At 44.1% G+C, this 22,555-nt stretch overlaps 1 pseudogene; it reads left to right on the top strand.

The window, feature by feature from the left end:
• Positions 1-390: 390 nt before the first annotated feature.
• Positions 391-22,394, top strand: LOC129045070 (tropomyosin alpha-4 chain-like; annotated as a pseudogene).
• Positions 22,395-22,555: the final 161 nt, after the last annotated feature.

Raw genomic sequence — 22,555 nt, 5'->3', positions numbered from 1 at the left:
GTATACTCTTTATCACTTTATAGAATGCTCAATTTGTATTGCAAATGTAGTTCGTTTGGCTGTTTATTTCCTGTCATTTTCACCAGACTTTCCATGAGGAATCCTGGGTTGTGCACACTGTCTGACATAGCATAGATGCTTAGTAAATATTTGCTGAGTGATTGCATATATAAATGAAGGAAAGAATGAATGCAGGACGATGCCTCAGGTTGAATTCCTAAAATGGAACTGATGGAGCAAAGGCTAAGCCACATCTAAAATTATTACTTAATTTCTCCCCAAACCTTCAACAGATTTCACACTAGCACTTATACAGGTGCTTGTATCTCTTTCCAGTTGGCCAAAGAGTATGGCTCTGTTTACACCCTGTACTTCGGATCCTGGCCCACCATGGTGTTCCATGGATATGAAGCAGTGAAGGAAGCTCTGATTGATCAGGGTGATAAATCCCTTGGCAGAGGACATATTCCAATTATTGACGATGCCCAGAAAAGATATGGTATGTTTCAAATCAAAATACAGGTTAATTTTCTTTGGCACCTGAATATTTAGCAAAAAATGTTGATTAACTAATTCAACGGTGTCTGTTCTGCACTAAGCAACTGACTAGATGCTACCATACTGCAATGCAATTCTGATACTAACTACCCAGAGTTAGCATATACTCCATAGATCAAGGACACAGTCCCCAACAAGAGTACCCTCACCTCAGATGCCAGCTGCAAATTCAAGGGTCCCCAGGTCACCCATATTTCTTATCAACTGACTAAAAAAAAATTCAGAGTTTCCCATGACCCTTTCAGGTATGATAATTTGCTAGAACAACTCACAGAACTTAGGAAGTTGCTATACTTACAGTTTTATTTTATAAAGGATACAAATAGAGAATCCCATAAAGTGAGGTCTGGGAGGCTCTCAAACATAATGTGTTACCCCCCTGGCACACCAATGTGTTCAGCAGCCAGGAAGCTCACCTGAGCCTCAGTGTCCAGAGTTTTTACTAGGGTCTCATTACATGGGCATGATTGATCGAATCATTGGCCATGTCATTGAACTAATGAACTCAGTCTCTAGCCTCCTCTCCTCCATGGAGGTTGAGAGTTCAGGCTGATATCACTTGGCTCAAAGCCCCAATCCTCTAAACATATAGCTGGTCTTTCTGGCATGGCTGGCCCCCATCTTAAAACTATCCTAGAGCCCACCTGAATCATCTCATTGGCACATACTTAGGTGTGATCCCAGGCATCCGCTATGTTCCAAAGACACTTTTTTTTTTTGTTTGAGATGGAGTCTCGCTCACTGCAACCTCCACCTCCCAGGTTCAAGTGATTCTCCTGCCTCAGCCTCCCAAGTAGCTGGGATTACAGGCATCTGCCACCATGCCCAGAAAATTTTGTATTTTTAGTAGAGACAGGGTTTCACCATGTTGGCCAGGCTGGTCTCAAACTCCTGGCCTCAAGTGATCCACCTGCCTTGGCCTCTCAAAGTGCTGGGATTAGAGGTGTGAGCCACTGCGCCCGGCCTACCAATGGCACTTCTAACACTCAGGAAATTCCAAGGGTTTAGAAGCTCCCACAAACTATGAACAAAACATATATAATTGTTTGTTTGTTTGTTTAATTATATGACAACAGATGCTCTGGTAGCTCCACTGAGATGAACATCAGAAACAGACCCCAAACTTGCAGGTTAATGTTGTGAATCTAATTGAGATAAAAACAATCTGAGAACCTTTGAAATAAGAGTTGTTACCCAGAGGTCTCAGGGTTGAGGGAGCTGGAGCAGTCATGCTTGGGGTGTAGTTTCCCATGACACACAGGATGCAGTGGCACCATGGCCACAACAGCAGACAATGACTAGACATAAAAATTACTGTGCTTTCAATGACAGCCTGGGCACTGGGGGATGGAGAGGAGGGAGGGTCAAATCAGGGGTGTCACGCACAGGGAGCTACAATGGTACCAGCCATGTTTTAGTTCTTCAGTTGGATAATAGGCTCACAAATAATTCCTTTTGTTATTATGCTTCAAAATTTAGATTTGTTACATATATGCCTTTATATGTATCAAGTAACACACAATAAAAAAAATTTAGGACAGTCAGAAAGTCTCCTCCAAACCACTTAAAATTATAAAATTGCAAGTCCTGGAAAAGTAGAAACTAAATTCTTTCAAAGCATATTTATGAATCATTAGTTAAATACAATGCAGTGTATTTAGTGCTACAAGAGAAGTGAGTTTTGGTCTCTCTCACCTAAGATCAAGGTACATTTGTTTACTAAAGAAGCAACCAATTCTTACCACTGAGTTTACGAAAAAAGAAAAATAAAAGAAGAAGTAACCAAGCTCTCCTTCTACAACCTCCCTTTTTGAAAAACAAGTTGATTATATTAGGTATGCATGACCTTTTACATTAATTTTAAAATTGGAGATGGAGGCCACTGGGCTGGATTGCTCTGAAAAGGGGGAAAATTGTTGGTCTAAAATTTGCAGTTTGGGTAACTCTGAAAAAATTGGTTTCCAAACTTTCCATAAAATTCTTGTTACCACTCCTTACTAGCCTGTAATGGGAACAGATAATTCAGCTCTTCCTTCCACTAACCTTTCTATTTTAGAAAATAACAGAGAAAAAAGCCATTCATTGATATTTTACTTTTCCTTCTCTATTAGTTCCCTAGGGCTGCCATAACAAAGTACCAAAAATTTGGTGGCTCAGAACAACAGAACTTGATTGTCTCACAGCTTGGGAGGCTGGAAGTCTGAGATCAAGGTGTCGGCAGGGTTGGTTCCTTCTGAGAGCTGTGAGGGAGAATCTGTTCCGTACCTCTGCCTTAGCTGCTGGTGGCTTTCTGGCAATTTTTGGAGTTCCTTGGCTTGTAGGTGCATCACCCTGAGCTCTGCCTTCATGTTAATGTGACATTCTCCCCGTGTGCATGTCTGTCTCTGTGCCCAAATGTCCCCTTTTTATAAGGACGGTCATATTGGCTTAGGGCCCACCTGTGGCCTCATTTCAACCTGACCTCTGTAAAGATCCTGTTTCCAAATAAGTTCACATTCACAGATATTGGGGGTTAGGGCGCCAACATTTTTCTCGGGGGGAAACAATTCAATAAATAATACCTTAGTAAATGGAATAACTGCTAAAATACTAAATAGCTTTCTGAGATCTTTAATTGTTGTTTTTGTTATTTATTTATTTATTTATTTAAGAGACAGGGTCTTGCTATATTGACCAGGCTGGTTTCGCAGTCTTGGGCTCAAGCAATCCTCCCGCCTCAGCCTCCCAAGTAGCTGGGACTAAAGGCAAGTGCCACCACACCTGGCTAATTTTTGTAATTTTTGTAGAAATGGGGTCTTACTATGTTGCCCAGGCTGCTCTTGAACTCCAGAGCTCAAGCAATCCTGCTGCCTTGGCCTCCCAAAGTGAAGGGATTACAGGCATGAGCCACCATGCCCACCCTGCTTTCTGACATCTTTAAACAGCTATAACATAGTGCTGCATATTCCTGGAATATATGTCTAACTAATCAAGTTGTTGAAACCTTTTCTGGTAACTACTGACTCGATATTTTGCCTCATTTTTTTTTTTAAGTTGAGATTGGGTCTCACTATGTTGCCCAGGCTGGTCTTGAACTCCTGGGCTCAAACAAGCTTCCTACCTTGGCCTCCCAAAGAGCTGGGATTACAGGTGTGAGGCAATATGCCCGACCTCTCATTTCTTAATCTTTACATTTTTATCTCATTGACAGACGGCAACAGATCAAACTCTTACTTTATTTTATTCATCTGAGCCACATACCAATATTAAATGCTATTGTTCATTCACTGAAATGCAAAGTTTAAAATAACTTAGTGTTCTTAGAGGCGTGGATAAACAGCCCCTCATGCCTTACCTGAGGGAGCACAGATACTATAACATTTTTGGAAAGGAATCTAGTAGTATCTATTGACATATAAATTGTAGAGATCTATGGGAGAATCTGGCTTACATAAATAGGAACAACCCACTATGCAATTATGCAACCCATCCACACACTTCACACTGACACACTGGGGTGTGGAGGACATTGCTTCCTTGAAAAGCACCAGAATTACAGGGACGCAGGTGTGAGAGAGAGAAGTAAATATACTTAAAAATAGATATATTTACATAAATACATAATATGTTACAGCATAAATTTACAATTTATAGTATATAAATATTATAATTATATACTATATGTATTATAAATTAATAACTATAATAATATAAATATATGATATACAAATATATGTTACATAAATAAATTTTATTTTACTTTTGAGACACGGTCACCATGGCTGGAGTGTAGTGGCACCATCATGCCTCAGGTGATCCTCCCACCTCAGACTCTCGAGTAGCTGGGACTACAGGCACCACGCCAAGCAAATTTTTGTATTTTTAGTAGAGATGGGGTTTCACCATATTGCCCAGCCTAGTCTCAAACCCCAGGACTCAAGTGGTCTGCCTGCCTCGGCCTCCCAAAGTGCTAGGATTACAGGCGTGAGCCACTGTGCCAAGCTAAATAAATATATTTTAAATGTATACATATAAATTCACAAGTTTCTCTATAAAGAGTGAGGAGACACGGGAGAGCCTTCCAAGTATCTCTTGTTATGTGACAAACCTCCCCAAACTCTGTGATGTAAAGCAACCAGCATTTTTCATCCTTATAAGTTCTGTGGGTCAGGAATCTGAATGAGGTACAGTGAAAATGGCTTTTCCCAGATCCACTAAGCCTGGAGCCTCGGCAGACATCCAATTTTTTCCACCCTGAACAGCTGCGTGGATTCAAATGGCTGAGGGCTGGAATCCCGCTGAGGCTTCTTCACTTACAAGTCTGGCTTCTGAGCGGTGATGACCCCAAAGCTGAGGTCAGCTGGGAGCATCAACCGGAGCATCTTTATGGCCTGCCCACCTCATGGCCTGGCGCCTGGAACCCGGGAGGGAGCCTCCTGGGGGACATCTAGAGAGCGAGGCAGAGGCTGCAAGCTTCTGCCTACCAAACCTCAGGATGTATGGCCACAGTCTATTCATTGCAAGCAACTCCCAACAGCCAACCCAAATCCCAAATTCACAGTGAGAGGAGTAAGGCCTCTCCTCTTGATGGATGGGTGGTGTCCACACTGCAGGAGAGCAGGAGGGACAGGGGATATCGCTGCCGGGCAGATGAAGGGGCCCTCTGAGCAGCCTAGGACAGACCAGCCCCAGCGGTGGGAAGGACACCAGGAGACGGGGAGACTCAGAAGCCAAGAAAGAAGAGTTGTCAGTTGGGTTCACGGACCATAGATGTGGAGTTGGCCAAGGAGGTGGCGTTCACATGCTTAGCAGGAGCCATGTCAGTAGAACGAGGGCAGAGCTGGGCTGCAGTGGGATGAAGAATGAATGGGAAGACTTCTGCTCCCATGCACAAGGAATGGCGGAATGACCTTCTCATTGAAACTACTATTACATTTGGATAAAATATTCTTTCCATGGGCAGAAAACTTTGTTTTGTTTTGTCTTTTGGGATGGGGTCTTGCTCTGCTGCCCCCTGCTGCAGTGGTGCATTCATGATTCACTGCGGCCCTGACCTCCTGGCCTCAAGCCACGCTCCCACCTCAGCCTCCTGAGTAGCTGGGACTATAAGCGTGCGCCACCACACCTGGCTAATTTTTTATTTTTATTTCTAGAGATAGTGTCTCACTATATTGCTGAGGCTGGTCTCAAACTCCTGGCCTCAGGCTATCCTCCCACCTCAACCTCACAGAGTGTTGGGATTACAGGCATGAGCCACTGCACCCAGCTCAAGCAGAAAACCTTTAATATTTATGAGTATTACAATAAATATAATTTGAGGACTTCCAGTTTTAGCTTGGAGAAGTAAAAAGCTAGAAAAGCATTGCTCTACCCATACAAGGCAAAAAAAAAAAACCTCAGCAGTAAATTAACTTTTCTTGAATTCATCAGAGAACTGAGGGTTCAGGGAAAGGTGTTACCTGAAAGCTAGGAAAGACAGGCGACTGAGGGCTGGAACACGTGCTGGCCTGGGACAAATAGCATCCTGGCACAGTACAAGGTGATTCAACGAGAAATGTTTCATGAATTGCTAACGACCAAGTGAGGGCTGGCAAGAATATGTGAAGTCCCAGGCGGGCGAGCAAACCTAAGGAACAGAAGAGGCTTATCTCCTCCCGCAGCCCTTTCCTCTGGGCACACTACCAGACTCCCGCAGGGACGATCAGGGACAACCCTGAGAGGCTTGCCATGGTGCTTGCTGGGGAAGAAGAGTGGCCACTGCTGGAACTCCCCCGATTCCAGGCGGAGTTGTCTCTCCTACTTGCCCTACGGGGCAAAAAGCCTTAATCGGCTGGACAAAGGGCATCAAAGCTGTAGTCTGGGCTGGGTGCGGTGGCTCATGCCTGTCATCCCAGCAGTTTGGGAGGCCGAGGTGGAAGAATAGCTTGAGTCCACGAGTTTGAAACCAGCCTGGGCAACATAATGAGCCCTTGTCTCTACAAAAAAAAAAAAAAAAAAAAATTAGCCGGACGTGGTGGCGAGTGCCTGTAGTCCCAGCTGCTTCGATCCTTTGAGCCCAGGACAAAGGATCTGCTGAGGCTACAGCGAGTCTTGATGGCGCCACTACACTCCAGCCTGGGAGACAGAGGAAGACAATGCCTCACAACAAACAAAAAGAAACAAAAAGCAAAGCACCCTTTACATAGCTCATGATTATAGTCAGTCCCTGGAAAACACACTGTCCCCCTCTCCCTCCATCGTATTTGCCTGGCATATACTCCAACCCCGGAAGAATTCAACCACCTGTCTTCTCTGTGCTTGTGCTCAGAAAATGAGCACTTCTAGAGAAATTCTCACAAGGATTAGACCAGCTTCCCTTTACATTTATACCTGCAGACCTCGACTAGTGTCTTGATTGGCTCGGTTAGTTCCTTGATTTTGCTCACTTTTATACTCTTGGAGACTCCTCATTTCTCCTACTAACCCCCCATTATGCACTTCCACTCTCAGAGCCATTGAATCATAAAGGATTTTAAAAAAACAGACCGGGTGTGGTGGCACACGCCTGTAATCCCAGCACTTTGGCAGGCCGAGGAGGATGGATCACCTGATATCAGGATTTTGAGACCAGCCTAGCCAACATGGTGGAATCCCATCTCTACTAAAAATACAAAAATTAGCTGGGCGTGGTGGTGCATGCCTGTAATCCCAGCTACTCGGGAGGCTGAGGCAGGAAAATTGCTTGAACCTGGGAGGCAAAGTTTGCAGTGAGCCGAGATCGTGCCACTGCACTCCAACCTGGGCAACAGAGCAAGACTCTGTCTCAAAAAAAAAAAATAGAAGCATCACCGAGGAACTCTCTCTCCTCTTCAACATTTTATCTATAGGTCTAGCTGCCTCTACACCCATATTCTCCTTTTTTCCTCTAGTTGCAACTGAAAAAGTGTACCTTCTCCTGGTTGGGAGAATCTCTACCTGTGCCCTAGGTCCTGCAGCATCCCACCTGCCCAAGAATCTGACCTCTTGGGTAATGCCTTCTCCCTCAGGGATGATCCATTTTTCTCTGTGCTTGACCTGAGAACCACTTCTCTCCTGTCTGTCATGGGCCCTATTTATTCAACAGTTTTAGGGTGCCGCAGGCTGGACTTCCCACAATTCTTTAACAGCTGCCTTTTGGTAGAATCAGCCAAAGGGAGGCAATGGCAAGAGAGTGGGGAGTGGAGGAGAGAGGAGGCCAGGGCTAGCATCTCCCCCTAGGCTGTATGTCCCCTGCAGCTCCAGCTCCTTCAGGACAGACCCGCTTTGGTTCCAGCTCTTGTCAGGTAAACTAGCCCCTGAGCTCCAAGGATGCCATGCGAACTCCTCCTTTTGTGCCTCCACTGGGAGGTGGTAGCCACTTTCTGCTGCTAATAATCACCAGGTTGGCTTGCTGCCCTGGTGTGGCCTCTCAGTGTTTTCATCTCCTTTATGCCAATTCCCTGGATTGAGTTTCCTCTGTTTTAAATATTTAGGCCAAGCACAGTGACTCGCTCCTATAATTTCAGAACTTTGAGAGGCTGAGATGGGAGGATTGCTTGACTCCAGGAGTTCAAGACCAGCCTGGGTGACATAGCAAGACCTTTTCTCTACAAAACATTTAAAAAATTAGCTGGGTATGGTGCCATGCACCTGTATCCCAGCTACTCTGGAGGCTAAGGTGGGAGAATTGCTTGAGCCCAGGAGCTCAAGGCTTCAGTAAGCTAGGGTTATGCTACTGCACTCCAGCCTGGGTGACAGAGTGAGAATATATCTCTTTTGAAAAGGAGGTAGGGCTAGGCACAGTGGCTCACATCTAGAATACCAGCACTTTTGCAGACTAAGGTGGGAGGATCACATGAGGCCAGGAGTTCAAGACTAGCTTGGCCAAGATAGTGAGCCCCCATCTCAAAAAAAAAAAAAAAAAAATTGAAGAGAAAAATACTGCTGCAATCACATCTGACAATTTTCAGGCCAAGAGTGGTGGCTTATGCCTATAATCCCAGCACTTTGGAATGTGGGATCATTTGATCTCAGGAGTTTGAGAAAATAACAATTCTCATTATTATTATTATGACAGCTAACATTTATGAGTACCTTTTATGTGCCAGATACTCTATTAAGGTTTTGCATGCATTATCATATTGAGTCAGCACAACGGTCCCATGAGGAAGATACTATTTTTTGTTTTCATTCTTCATATGAAGTTATTGAGGCAATCGAAGTTAAATAGGCTGGGCTCAGTGGCTCACACCTGTAATCCCTGCACTTTGGGAGGCTGACTTGGGCGGATGACTTGAGCCCAGGAGTTTGAGAGCAGGCTGGTCAACATGGTGAGACCCTGTCTCTACTAAAAACTACAATAAATAAATAAATAAATAAATAAATAGCTGGGCATGGTGGTATGTGCCTGTAGTCTCAGCTACTCGAGAGGCTGAGATGGGAGAATCACCTGAGCCCGGGAGGTTGAGGCTGCAGTGCACCGAGATCACACTGTAGCATTCCACCCTGGGTGACAGAGTGAGACCCTGTCTCAAAAACAAACAAACAAAAGTTAATTAACTTGCCCAAAGAAGAAAGTGTCGGAGATAAGATTTGAATGTAGTCTGCTTAGTTTGAGAGCCCATGCCACTAAGCATATTGCCTCAATATACTAACACATTTATTTTTATTTTTATATACTGTCTCCCAGATATTGTCCATATACATGCATATTTTACACAGTTGTATTTATAGTATATAAACATTTTTTCTTTTCTTTCTTTTTTTTTTAAATTAGAGACAGGGTCTCACTATGTTGCTCAGACTGGTCTTAAACTCCTGGGCTCAAGGAATTTGCCCGTCTCAGCCTCACAAATTGCTGAAATTACACGTGTAAGCCACCATGCCCAGCCCAGAAATTTTTGCACACTGATTTCTTCTAAAATGTTATTAACATTTCTGATATTTCTACATAGTTTTTGTAATTATCATTTTCATAGTTGGTTAAGTTTTCCTAATATTGGTTTATTATAATTATGCAAACGGTTACCCAATTATTAGAACTTAGATTGTTCACAGATTTCTTAAATTAGTATTGATGGTGTGAAAGGAAAATAAATCTTGGGACCCCAAACTCACTACGCCAAAGGGAAAAGTCAAGCTGGGAACTGCCTCCCATTTTGGTTCCTAAATAAGACGGCTACAAAGATGAACAGCTACATACCTCCCTCACACTCTGCCCACAAGGAAATTCCTTGTGAGTCCCAAGGTCTTTACCCTAAAGCGTTTCTGTTAAAGTTCACCATGGCCATGTAAATTGATAGCTTATCTTCACAGATGGGAGACATAGGACAGAACTCAAATCATCCCTGTGCCTACCTGAGACAAATGCATATCTGATTGTCTCCTCTGACCTGTTGTCTACATTATCTTATGTAAAAACACAGTTCCACTGAGCCAGACGAAGGCATGAATGACTATTTTCCCCTGTCCCCACTCACATGAATATTGTGTATTTCTGAATATCCCACCTGATATGGTTTGGCTCTGTGTCCCCACCCAAATCTTATGTCAAATTGTAACACGTGTCAGGGGAGGGGCCTGGTGGGAGGTGACTGGATCATGGGGGTGAATTTCCCCCTTGCTGCTCTTGTGATAGTGAGTGAGTTCTCACAAGACCTGATGGTTTAAAAGTATGGCACTTCGCCTTTCGCTCTCTCTCTCTCTCTCCTGCCACTATGTAAGATGTGCCTTGATTCCCCTTCACCTTCTACCATGTTGTAAGTTTCCTGAGGCCTCCCCTGCTGTGTGGAACTGTGAGTCAACTAAACCTCTTTTCTTTATAAATTACCCAGTCTCAGGTAGTTCTTTATAGCAGTGTGAAAACAGACTAATACACTGCTCTTTCCCTTTTAAATACCGAAGCCCTCAAAATCATCTTTGGAGAAAGGCATAGACCTGTCTCCTGCGCACATGTCCTTAACTTGGGCAAATAAACCTGCTAAAATGATTTGAGACTTGCCTCAGTCATTTTCCTTGATTGATAATAGCATTGTAGTGTACATCTTATATCTTTTGTTTAATTATTATTATTATTTTTTTTTTTTTTGAGACGAAGTCTCGCTCTGTCGCCCAGGCTGGAGTGCAGTGGCCCAATCTCTGCTCACTGCAAGCTCTGCCTCCCAGGTTCACGCCATTCTCCTGCCTCAGCCTCCCGAGTAGCTGGGACCACAGGTGCCCGCTACCACACCCGGATAATTTGTTTGTACTTTTAGTAGAGACGGGGGTTTCACTGTGTTAGCCAGGATGGTCTCGATCTCCTGACCTCATGATCTGCCCTCCTCGGCCTCCCAAAGTGCTGGGATTACAGGCGTGAGTCACCACGCCTGGCCTGAATTATTTCTTTGTATAAATTCTTAAGACAGCAATTAATGGATCAAAGGTAATGTTAATGGTTTTTGCTGTAAATGTTGCTTTAATTTCCAAAATATATAGCGATATGCAAAGTGACCAAATGAATGCATCAGATTTGCCACAAGCTTGATTTCTCTGGGTACTGTAATTTTTAAGTGCTTGCCAATTTTGTAGATGTGGGATGATTTTTTTTTTTTTTTTTTTAAGACGGAGTCTCACTCTGTTGCCTAGGCTGGAGTGCGGTGGTGCAGTCTCGGCTCACTGCAACCTCCGCCTCCCAGGTTCAAGCGGTTCTCCTGCCTCAGCCTCCCGAGTAGCTGGGACTACAGGCATGCACCACCACGCCTGGCTAATTTTTTTCTTATTTTTAGTAGAGACAAAGTTAGGGATGAATATTTTAAAAAATAGGTATTGAACATCTTCCATGTGGAAGGTAAGAGACTATCATGTGTCACAGGAAATATCTGGAGGGGTGAGCCAATCCTGTAACCTCATACTAGGTTATAGGACACCAAAATCTAGAATAAGCAATTGCACAAGTGAACGAATGATGAAAACAAGGGACAAAATATAAATTGCATTAAAGCATTACAAAGTAAAGTTAAAGGAGAGATTACCTCCAGTAGAGAAGTACAGGAAAGACTTCAAAGAGAAGGTTTTTGAGACGTCTTAAAGTGATAGCTAGAAACTCAAAGAAGCAAAAAGAGCAGGAGCACAACTGTAAGCATAAGGGAAAAAATGAGCAAAATGAGGATGCAAAACAGCGCAGATGAGTTTAGTGAACAGCTATGCTTGGCCCATCACGCAGAGAGTTGGAGTTGAGGGAGATGCAGTGATGGCGGAAAGGCTGAGATTTTAAAGACATCAGTGTTGTCCTTGTAATTTGGTTTTGAGTAATCTGGCAACTCTGTGGAGTTAGAGGGCCGAGAGAGGAAACTAGTCTGAGACAAGTGTAACTTTTTAGATTTCTGAAAATGTTAGAGCCTGAAGTACAGTGGTGCAGTATGGATTGGCAGAAAGGGAAAGATGAGAATGACATTTTGGAGATGGAATCAATCAGTAAGGCTTAGCAAAAGCAGATATGTAAGATGAAGGGCAAGAAGGATGAGAAGATGCCCCTAAGATTTGGATTTGGGAGCACTAGACGTTGATGGTGCATTAAGAGAAATAGGAGGCCCCAATGCAGTGGCTCACACCTATAATCCTAGCACTTTGGGAGGCTGAGGCAGGAGGATTGCTTGAGCCCAGGATTTTGAGACCAGCATGGGCAACACAGTGAGACCTCATCTCTGCAAAAATTAGCCAGGTCTGGTGGTGTGTGCCTGTATGTAGTCCCAGTTACTTGGGAGGCTGAAGCAGGAGGATCACTTGAGCCCAGAAGGTCAAGGCTGCAGTGAGCCATGATGGCACCACTCCACTCCAGCCTGAGTGACAGAGTGAGATCCTGTCTCCCAAAAGTACATTTTAAAAATTTATTTACAATTTTAAAAGATAGAAAAAAAGAGAAATAGGAAATTTAGAATATATTGTTCAAAGGAAGAACTAAGCATTGGTATGAAACATCCTGGATTCCTTTGCTCCACTGTTTCTTCTTATTCAGATGAGGCTAACATTAGCTATAGTAAATTCTGAGGACAATAGAAACATAAACCCCATATTGATTTGCTTTGAAGTTGCTTATCCTCTAATAGAGAAAAATCACATATAGAAGTGAACTAAAGCAGAAGTTAGAAAGAGATTAAAGGAAAAAAAAGAAGAAAGAAAGAAAGAGAGAAAGAGAGAAAAGAAAGAAAGAAAGAAGAAAGAAACAAACCCAGGAAGTGGGTTTGTGAGATCATATACCATTTTCGACTGTTTTGTTGTTGTTGTTGTCATTGTTGTTTTTAACAAAACCAGACAGAGGACCCTTCCATTCTTGGGAATTTTCTCTACCTGCCAACCATCCCCCTTGTCCAGTTCCACCTTTTCTGCCTTCTTTGACCAGAACTTGGATTTTATTTTCTTTATAACAAACGTTCAACCCAAACCACAGACCCGCTGTTAAATTCCCAGCTCTTAATCCCTGATAAGGGGCACTGGAAACTTGAGGGAAAGCTGAGCTCTATGATACAAAGTACTTTTTTGCTCATTGCTTCTCTCCTAGGGCTGTTTTTCAGTAATGGAGAGAAGTGGAAACAAACATAACGCTTCTCCCTTATGATCCTGAGCAACTTTGGGATGGGAAGAAAAACATTGAGGAGAGGGTGCAGGAGGGAGCCCAAGGCCTGGTGGAGGAGCTCAGAAAAGCAGAGGGAAAATTCCCCTGACTGTGCCCTTGGAGGCGCGGGGACTTCTTACACACACCGCCCCGTCCACACTCCTCCCTGGGAAGTGACTCTATGATTACCCAAGATCTGCTCTCTCCATCACAGAGGGAGCAAGGAGTAAAGGGATGGGAGGAAGATGATCTCCAAAGCTATTCGTAACCCTAACCCTGGAATCCTTTTGTCTGAATTCATTTCTCAACTTCGGCACTTACCAGATGTGTAAATTTGGACAAACTAACTTTTCTGTTTTGTCCTTTTAAAAGTTTTTACATTTTTATTTTTTGCTTTTTTTGGACAAATTAACCTACCTTCCTTCCTTCCTTCCTCCCTTCCTTCCTTCCTTCCTCCCTCCCTCCCTCCCCTCTTTCCTCTCCACCTCCCCTCCCCTCCCCTCCCCTCCCCTTCCCTTTCCTTCCCTTGCTTTCTTTGATGGAGTTTCACTCTTGTCGCCCAGGCTGGAGTGCAATGGCACAATCTCAGCTCACCGCAACCTCTGCCTCCCAGGTTCAAGTGATTCTCCTGCCTCAGCCTCCCGAGTAGCTGGGATTACTGGCATGCACCACCTCGCCTGGCTAATTTTGTATTTTTAGTAGAGACAGGGTTTCTCCATGTTGGTCAAGCTGGTCTTGAACTCCTGACCTCAGATGATCCACTTACCTCGGCCTCCCAAGTGCTGGGATTACAGGTGTGAGCCACTGCCAACCAGCCTGACAAATTCTCCTTTTTTTTTTTTTTTTTTTTTTTGAGGCGGAGTCTTGCTCTGTCACCAGGCTGGAGTGCAGTGTTGCCATCTCAGCTCACCACTACCTCCACCTCCCAGGTTCAAGCGATTCTCCTGCCTCTCAAGTAGCTGGGACTACAGGCACGTGCCAACACGCCCAGCTAATTTTTGTATTTTTAGTAGAGACGGGGTTTCACCATGTTAGCCAGTCTGGTCTCGAACTCCTGACCTCAGGCAATCTGCCCGCCTCGGCCTCCCAAAGTACTGGAATTACAGGCGTAAGCCACTGTGCCCGGCCCAAATTAACTTTTCTAAGATGCATTCTCCTCATCTAAAAAGGCGGGTCTAAAAACCAAACCTCAGAATGAAGATGAAATAATACAGTATGTAAAACATTTACACAGTATCCAACATATCATAAATGCTCCATAATATTACTTGTTGCTATGATTACTATTATCGCATCCATATAATATATGTTATTAGCAGTATAGTATAATGCTACATAGCAATTGCTATCCTATGCTATAATATAATACTACTACTATATTTATTATTACATCCTAGGTTGGAGAAGTTTAGAGGAAAATGAACTCTATATAAATCTGACAGGAGGGAAGCCCAAGTCTTCAAATCCTGATGCAAGATGATTAAATTCTAAATGTGGGGGCTGCTATTTTCTCACATCGGCTCAGCCTTTTGACTCCACGTTCATCCTTGCCTCTGCTCCCTGCAATTTACCTGCTCCTTCCTCTTCAAGGAGTGTTTCCGGTACAAGAATGGGTTTGTTAAATGAAAATTTTAAGGCCAACTCTGGACATAGTGCTTATGAGTTAGCCATGCTCCACAAGGAGCTGTTAAAAAAAAAAAAAAAAAAAGAAGAAGAAAAGTAAAGTAAACTCTTTTTTTTTTTTTTCTGGTGAGATGGGGTCTTGCTCTGTTGTCCAGGCTGGAATGCAGGTGTACGAACTCGGCTCACTGCAACCTCTGCCTCCCAGGTTCAAGCAATTCTCCTTCTTCAGCCTCCTGAGTAGCTGGGATTACAGGCACCACTTGCCTTGGCCTCCCAAAGTGCTGAGATTACAGGCATGAGCCACTGCGCCCAGGCTTGCTTATTTATTTATTTATTTATTGAGACAAGGTCTCGCTGTGTCGCCCAGGCTGGAGTGCAGTGGCACGATCTTGGCTCACTGCAACCTCCACCTCCTGGCTTCAAGTGATTCTCCTGCCTCAGCCTCCCAAGTAGCTGGGATTACAGGCACCTGCCACCACACCCAGCTAATTTTTGTATTTTTAGTAGAGATGAGGTTTCACCTTGTTGGCCAGGCTGGTCTCGAACTCCTGACCTCAGGTGATCCACTCACCTCGGCCTCCCAAAGTTCTAGGATTACAAGCATGAGCCACTATGCCTGGCCTAAATGTTTTCAATATATATTTCAGATGAGCTAAGTGATATATGTTATACACACACACACACGTATGTTTCTGAACATATGTTTATCTGGGAGTGGATGAAACACATGTATTTTCTCTATAGATCATTTACACTTATATAGCACTTACAGCCGGGCACGGTGGCTCACGCCTGAAATCCCAGCACTTTGGGAGGCTGACGTGGGTGGATCACGAGGTCAGAAGATCGAGATCATCCTGGACAACATGGTGAAACCCCGTCTCTACTAAAAATACAAAAAAAATTAGCTGTGCATTGTGGTGCGTGCCTGTAATCCCAGCTACTCGGGAGGCTGAGGCAGGAGAATAGCTTGAACCGGAGTCGGAGGTTGCAGTGAGCCAAGATCGCGACACCACACTGCACTCCAGCAGCCTGGCAACAGAGTGAGACTCTGTCTTAAAAAAAAAAAAAAAAAAAAAGCACTTATATAATCAGCCATTTTTTTCGTTTTCTTTTTCTCTTTTCTTTTAGAGTTAGGGTCTTGCTCTGGCACCCAGTCTGGAATGCAGTGGTATGATTACAGCTCACTTTAGCCTCGAACTCCTGGGCTCAAGTGATCCTCCCACCTGAGCCTCCGAAGAAGCTGGGACTACAGGCACGCACAACTACATCTGGCTAATTTTTTTGTAGAGATGGGTTCTGACTGTGTTCCCCAAGCTGGTCTCAAATTCCTGGCTGCCAGTGATCCTTTTACCTCAACCTCCCAGAGTGCTGGGATTATAGGCGTGAGCCACTGTGCCAGGCCATAGCCACTTTAGCCACAATGCTTTCTCAGATAGCATGTCATAGATCAATACATTATAAAAAGTTGATTATGTTTTCACATAGAAACAATTTTGTTGTTTGAAATTGGCCCTGGATAAAGAATTCTAAAGCAAATACATTATACATTAATCGTGGGTGTTGTTAAATGTATTGAACAACAACTATAGCACAGTCACCGGTCCTTAGAATACAATTGAGCATTAAATGCCAGCTGGACAGAAGAAAAACATGTCAATGTATAAACACATATAACAACTCAGAATCTGAAAATTATACTTTGAGCTCTGTAAAATTAGCATTATTTATATAAAGTTCCCCCAAATATACATAATGAAAGAAAACTACCACTCAACTATATCATATATATGCAAATTATAGCAAACATTTAATTCATAATAACCTGTTTAACCTTAAGCCCCCGGAGGGCTGGTTCCTTTAGAAACTCTAAGGCAGAAATGTTGCCAGGATTTTGCAGTTACTTCTCACAGATTTCCTTGGAATCAGTTAAGGCATTTAAAATCATTCTACTTCCTGAGGAGGTACATGAAAATGTCCTATTCATTCTGATGGACTCTCAGAAAACTAGATGTGTATCTGGGAAGGAGGAAAAAAAACCATAATAGCCAGGTTGTTTATTTAATCCTTCAAAATTTTTATTTAGCATCCATTGTGTATCAGACTTGCTTGGTAAAGGGAATAAAATGATGAGTCAGATAATACCCTACAAATTATCTCCCGATACTGGCAATGAAAAAAAAAATTTTTAAATGGTAATACTGGCCAGGTGCAGTGGTGCATGCTTGTAATCCTAGCACTTTGGGAGGCTGAGGTGGGCAAATTGCTCGAGCCCAGGAAGTTCAAGACCACCCTGGGCAACATGGTGAAACCCCATCTCTACAAAAATACAAAGAAAATTATCTGGGCATGGTGGAGCATGCCTCTAGTCCCAGCTACGCAGGAAGCTAAGCTGGGAGGATTGCTTGAACCCAGGAGGTTGCGGCTGCAGTGAGCCATGACAGCACCACTGCACTCCAGCCTGGGCAACAGAACAAGACTCTGTCTCAAAAAATAAATAGTAATAATAATAATAATACCTTGCAATTGTCTTTCATAGCACTTGTCACTGTTTAATGAAATATTATTTAATTTACTTCTATATTCTCCACTGCACTATATACTCCCAGAGGGCTGGGACAGTGTCAATTTCCCACAGTGTGTATTACTAACAACTAGTACATGCATGGAATATTATAGGTGCACAATAAAAGAAATTTAAATAAATTTACTTATTAATTAATAATGATACAGTTCATCAGAATGTTAAGCTAATAAAAGAGAAGATTAATAGTAATACAGTCCTTGCCTTCATGGAGCTTATAGTCTAATGCAAAGATCACTAAAACAAGCTATAACAATGAAATGCTAAGAGAGGGAGTACAAGCCGCTATAGGAGGATGTGGCAGGAACTAATGTGAGCCAGGGAGGGACTTCTAACTCAAGGCCCACTGGGTACATCCCTCCATGGGCAGTGATTGAGCTGAGAGCTGAAGAGTGAGTAGGGATCAGTGGTGTGAAGATGGCAGAGAAAAATATACCAAGGAGGGGAACCAGATGTGCAAAGGCCCTGAGGCAGAAGAAAGCTGGGAATTAGAGGGGGAGAAAGAAAGCCGGTGTGACCAAGGCCAGAGCAGCAGGAGGTCAGTAGCCAGACCTCTGCCAAAGACCTGGGAGGCCATAGCAATGTTTCCTCTTTATCCCAGTAGCAATGGAAATTATTTCCGGGGTCTAAGCCTTGTGTAGAGAATGATCATATTTGTGATATGGAGGACAGATTGGAGCCATCAACCATGGGTTCAGAGAGAGCAGCTAGGAGTCGTTTTAGAGCAGGTTTCCTAGTTGCAGAGCCTAAAACAGGCATTTGTGTGAGTGATTTATCAAGGCAATGCAATCAGGAGAAACTTGTATGTATGTGGATGACAGAAACAGGACAGGAAGAGGGAAAAGTTAGACATAGATGTGGTTTCGTGTCAAGTCTAGCTTCCACCTGATGCTTCGTTTTCTCTTGGCTGCTTCGTAGAACATCATGCAAAGGGCCATTCATTGTGGTTTTGCTTTTATAGGTCAGAATTATGTCTAATGATGCTGATAAGCAGAGAGGCCTTTAAGAACTCAAAGGCTTTCATTTCAGTTTAAAAATGGAGAGGAGCTTCTGAACCCCAAATTTTATATATGAGATGCTTGCCTAAGAGTGAGCCCTAATGGAATGGAGGACACATGGGTTCCATGCTGGCTTCTCATCCCCGGCCTGCCAGTACTTGACTGTGTGACCTCAAGCAAGTTATTTCATCTTGCAGACTTCTGTTTTCCCACTTTGAAAACGGACCAAACTCCCCAAAGGGGACTCTTAGCTCTGATACAATTTTGAATTGAAATTCAAAAATGAAACTGTAGTCACTAGATTATCTCAAGCACATTCTCAGAGATCCGGCTGTAGGAAGCCAGTGTTTGTATTGCTCAACAAAATGGTGTTTGCCATTTCCACAAAACATGCAGGACAGTGGGTGAAGCTGACAAGGAAGATGGCCCCACTAGAGTGAGGATTAAACACTTCCCCTCAACAGCTACATTGCCAGGTAATGTGGAATAAGTCAGAATCCCCGCTACCCAGGTCCTCTCCTTGCCTCTACAGGAGAACAAACCAAATAAGCCAAGAGGTTGAGGACACACCTGACCCAGCCTTCATTTTTCCTGCAACAAAGTCCTTGGTATTTGCAGCAAAATAGAGAACAGGAATTCCATCAGGAGCAGAGCAATGGGTTGCTTAACAACATGTCTTTGATGTTGGGAGCCTTTTATTTTATTTTGAGACGGGGTCTCACTCGCCCAGGCTGGAGTGCAGTGGCGTGATCATGGTTTACCGCAGCCTTGACCTCCCTGGGCTCAAGTGATCTTCCCACCTCAGTCTCCCCGGTAGCTGGGACTACAGATGTGTGCCACCATGCCCAGCTAATTTTTTGTGTGTTTTTTGTACATATGGGGGTCTCCCTTTGTTGCCCAGGCTGGTCTTGAACTCCTGGGCTCAAGTGGTCCATCCGCCTCGGCCTCCTGGGAGCCTTTTCTAGGCCACTTTCTGTCACACATTGAGAGCACTTCCAGAGCATTTCCGGGTCACGTTCATGATTCATGTCTATGCAGACAAAGTTCATGAAGAAATTGATCATGTGATTGGATGCAATCAAAGCCGCTCCGTGAAGGACAAGACGAAGCTGGGCCATCCTGCATGAGATACAATGATAAATCACTCTCCTCCCTTCTACTCTGCCCAGTGCTGTGGCCCAGGGCCTATTCAGACAGTGCACCATCCCTAAGGTGAGATGAGTCTGGGAAATCTGACTGAGACAGAAGGGGTGCTGGGGTCCGTTGCTGGGGCCTCTGAGAAGTTTCTCAGTTCTGTTGCTGCAAGAGAGGCAGTTGAGAGTCACAGAAAGAACATAAAGCCAGAGTGACATGCCTGGGTTTGAAATCTGTCGCAGTCAGGCAGTGCACTTTCAGGCCATTCTGTCACCTCTGGGGCCATGTCTCTGTCTTCCTAGAATGGAGGAGAATGACTTGGGGCTTCCAAGGCCCTTCCCACTCATCTCAAATGTATGAAGGGAGCCCTGATTTCCATTCATAAGAATCTCATAGGAATGGAAACCTGATTTTTCATGGTGGATTAAAAAAGGGGGCAAGAGATGGAAATGGTACCTGCAGCTCTAGGGTAATGAAGGCAACTCTCACCTCCTTTAATCTTAATACTCTCTTCTCAGGATCACTTGTACTCTGACATTTGGGATATTGCTGCCTCTGACAGTTAACATTTGTAAAGCACATAGAATTTACCAAAATGTTTACATGCACACTGGGGATGTAGTCAATCTTACATAGTGATTAAGGGTTTGGGCTTTAAACTGTTCCAAAGCATAGAGGAGGAAGAAAAGATGCCAAACCTGACCAAAATACTGCAAACAGAAACAGCCGCCGATCTCACAAATATCAATGCAAAAGTCTATTGATGCATAGGTCTGGCATCATATTAAAAATACTATACCACTGGCTGGGCACGGTGGCTCACGCCTGTAATCCCAGCACTTTGGGAGGCCGAGGCAGGGGGATCACCCAAGGTCAGGTATTCGAGACCAGGCTGGCCAACATGGTGAAACCCCTCCTCTACTAAAAATACAAAAATTAGCAGGACATGGTGGCACATGCCTATAATCTCAGCTACTTGGAAGGCTGAGGCAGGAGAATCGCTTGAACCCGGGAGGCGGCGGTTGCAGTGAGCCAAGATCCTGGGCAACAGAGCAAGACTTTGTTTCAAAAAAAAAGAAAAAACTACACCACTAACACAGGAATCAGGAACATAGCAGTGGTGCAATACCAGGAAATCCATCTTAAGAAAACTGACCATATAAATACAATTTTGTATAAATGCAATTTATACAAAATTACATAAATACAAATTATGCAAAATTGTATAAACACAATTTTGACATTACATGATAATCTCATTTGTACAGAAAATGCTTTTAATAATATTTGACATCCATTCTTGATTTTTCTAACCCTTAGTAAAATAGAAATAGATGAGTTTCTCTTAAGTCAATGAAAACACATTTCCCAAATTGTGCTTTTTGGTGAAAGACTGGAAACATTCTCATTAATATTGAGAATAAGATGAAGCCGGCTTACACCTGTAATCCCAGCACTTCGGGAGGCCGTGGCAGGCGGATCACCTGAGGTCAGGAGTTCAAGACAGCCTGGCCAACATGGCGAAACCCTGTCTCCACTAAAAATACAAAAAAAAAAAAAAAAAAAAAAAATTTAGCCGGGCTTGGTGGCCCGCGCCTAGAGTCCCAGCTACTCAGGAGACTGAGGTAGGAGGATCGCTTGAGCCCAGGAGGTGAAGGTTGCAGTGAGCCGAGATCGCACCACTGCACTCCAGCCTGGGCGACAGAGTGAAACCCCGTGTCATAAATAAATAAATAACAAGGCTATTTACCATTACAGTATAGTTCAACTGGAATTAGAAAAAAGTAACAAGAAATAAAACATTTAAAAGATGGAAGCAAAAACTTCAGTTGCTATCATCGTGCCTGAAAAACCCAAGAAAATTGACTCCTATAGGCAGTAGGAACAAATCCCCAAATCAACAGATATCGTGCAAGGGCGGGTGACCTCATCGCCCCGACGGCAGCCGGGCCGGGGCCGGGGCTGGGGGTGGCAGTGGGTGCGGGGCGGCCCCGGTGCAGGCAAAAGTTCAGGGGCCGAGGCGCGGCCGTGCGGCTGTCGTCTGAACCCGGCCGGATCCGGGGGGCCCGCCGCAGGCGGTGAAACGCAAGATTCAGGCCCTGCCGCAGCAGGCGGACAAGGCGAAGACGGCGCGCAGGGCCTGCAGCGGCAGCTGGACTGGAGGCCAGGTGGCTGTCCTCAACCGACGCATCCAGCTCGTTAAGGAGGAGTTGGACGGGGCTCGGGAACGACTGGTCACGGCCCTGCAGAAGCTAGAGGAGGGGGAAAAGGCTGCAGATGAGCGTGAGAGAGAATGAAGGTGATAGAAAACCGGGTCATGAGGGATGAGGAGAAGATGGAGATTCAGGAGATGCAGCTCAAAGAGGTCAAGCGCACTGCGGCCAGAGGCTGACCGCAAATACGAGGAGGTAGCTCGGAAGCTGGCCGTCCTGGAGGGCGAACTGGCCAGGGCAGAGGAGCGTGCAGAGGTGTCTGAACTAAAATGTGGTGACCTGGCAGAAGAACTCAAGAATGTCACTAACAATCTGAAACCGCCGGAGGCTGCACTGTAAAGTATTCTGAAAAGGAGGACAAATATGAAGAAAAAATTAAACTTCTGTCTGACAAACTGAAGGAGGCTGGGATCCTTGCTGAATTTGCGGAGATAATGGTTGCAAAACTGGAAAAGACAACTGATGACCTGGAAGAGAAATTTGCCCAGGCCAAAGAAGAGAGTGTGGGCTTATATCAGACACTGGATCAGGCACTAAATGAACTTGATCGACTGTATATAACCAAAACGGAAGAGCCTTGTTCCAGCAGAAACTCCGGAGCTCCGAGTGTCTTTCTCTTCTCTTGTAAGAAGTTTCTTTTGTTATTGCCATCTTTGCTTTGCTGGAAATGTCAAGCAAATTATGAATACATGACCACATATTTTTATCAGAAGCTTTGAGCACCAGTTAAATCTCATTTCTTCCTTTTTTTTTAAAAATGGCACCAGCTTTTTCAGCTCTATTTTTTTCCTTTGCCTTGCATTTATTCGTAAGGTAGGCAGGGTATTTCCTAGTAAGCGTGGTCTCTTAAGACAGAGGGCGGACAGTCACAGTGGCTCAC

The sequence above is a fragment of the Pongo pygmaeus genome, chromosome 8 (genome assembly GCF_028885625.2).
Source record: "Pongo pygmaeus isolate AG05252 chromosome 8, NHGRI_mPonPyg2-v2.0_pri, whole genome shotgun sequence".
NCBI classification, from domain to species: domain Eukaryota; kingdom Metazoa; phylum Chordata; class Mammalia; order Primates; family Hominidae; genus Pongo; species Pongo pygmaeus.
The sequence above is the reverse complement of the archived record's forward strand: the minus strand, read 5'-3'. Positions and strand labels throughout refer to the sequence as shown.